This window comes from Hipposideros armiger, unplaced genomic scaffold, assembly GCF_001890085.2.
Source record: "Hipposideros armiger isolate ML-2016 unplaced genomic scaffold, ASM189008v1 scaffold_52, whole genome shotgun sequence".
In the NCBI taxonomy this organism is placed as follows: domain Eukaryota; kingdom Metazoa; phylum Chordata; class Mammalia; order Chiroptera; family Hipposideridae; genus Hipposideros; species Hipposideros armiger.
This window is the reverse complement of record NW_017731402.1, coordinates 2394312-2395933: the sequence shown is the minus strand read 5'-3', so window position 1 is coordinate 2395933 and position 1622 is coordinate 2394312. Positions and strand designations below refer to the sequence as shown.

General features: G+C 41.9%; 1 protein-coding gene across 1 annotated transcript in view; it reads right to left on the bottom strand.

Annotated features, from left to right (window-relative positions):
• The window catches only part of WDR7 (WD repeat domain 7), a 320651-nt gene that overhangs the window by 97807 nt on the left and 221222 nt on the right, over positions 1-1622 (bottom strand). The gene's annotated exons all lie outside the window — the stretch shown is intronic.

The following is a 1622-nucleotide window of genomic DNA, read 5'->3' as shown; positions in this document are numbered from 1 at the left end:
GCTTCGTGTGTAAACTAGGCTATGTTAACTAAAAATTCTCAGAAAGTTTATAGGTATTTCTATAATTGATCTAAGAATCATTATTTTAACTTTCAGTTGAAAATAAAGATGCATTACGTACACACTCCCATCATTATTAAAAGGAGGTAAACTGTTTACATAAAATTCAGCTTATAATTTCTTTGTGACTTGTGCTGCTTCAATCTTTGAGAATATAACTGGTAAAGCAGGACCTCAGAGGAGAGAAGGGTGGTGAGCCTTCCCTTGATATTTCCCATTAAAAAGAAAGATGTGAATGAGAGGACAAACAAGTACTGAACAATAAACAGAAGGATTGTACTGGAGCACGCGTGAGCCCCGTGGAAGACCCTGACGCCCGGGCCCAGAAGGAGCTAGGAGATGTGGAAGCAGAAAAGCATGGCGGGGTAGGCAGTGAGTTTCTCTTCTGGATTAAACTTTAATATTGAGAATTCAACACAAGAAATGTTCACTACATGAGTAGTGCTGGGGCTAGACTGCTAAATAATTATAAAGTTTAGATCGTATCTTAAGTCAAGTTTTAAGACATTCAAAAACTAATTAAATTTTTTAGATACTCAATGATGTTTTTTTTTTTCATCAATGTGGATAAGAGGTGCTGATAATACCTCAAAGGCTGAAACAAATAAAAATGGTATGTTAATTCAATAATTCCGAACAAACCTAAATCAAATTTCTTAAGAGCAATAAAATTACAGAATACTGAAGATGGAAAAGATCCCCTAGGCAGCATCCCTGCCAAGCAGTCAGTCAGCCGGGGAAGGGAGGGTCTATCTCCTTGGGCAGCCTACCCAATTGCTGGAAGCATGATACAGAGGAAAGCGACTGGCCATGGAACCCTGGGGTGAAGTCAGGCTTTCGGGTGCTATTGCGTGTCCTCCTGCATCTACCCCCAGACATTCCTCCCGAACAGGTGGATGACATCAGCATGTCAAGGAAGGTAAATCAGGTCCAGAGAAGTTCAGTGAGGATCACAGCAGTAGTGAATGTCCTTCAGAATAGCTGACCTTCAGAGAAAATCAAGGGGGCCAGGGGCTTGGTGGTATCGTGGTTAATTAGATTAAGGAACTGGTACAATGACTCAGCTCGGCAGCATCAGATGAATGGCTACGTTGCAGCCCTGACAGAGGTTTCCAGTGGTTTGCTGTAGAACTTGGATTTCAGCTCTGTTTTGTTCGGCATCAATGGTGGTTTGAAGAAAGATACAGATGCACAGTTATCAACTGGTGTGAATATGAAGTTGTAATGAAGAGCAACAATAACAGAATTGGGATTCAGGAAGTCCTCAAAAAGATCAAATTCAGCTAAATAAAGAAGTCTTACCTGTGGGTACAGAGACCAACTTTACAGGTGTGGCACTGCGCCACTGAGCTTACGAGACACACCTGCATGGTGTATTTCAAACACGGACATCAGTGTCAGGGATGTGGCTGCCTGCAGAGCTAGTTAATGTCAAGTTAACATCACCCTTTCTCCATCTCAGCAAACGATCTTGTGAATTTGGGGCAATCAGCAAACTTCTAGTAAGAAAAGTGGTCAAATTTGGTGATGGGTGGTGGGGTCCAGGAGAGTAGCTGTAGAAG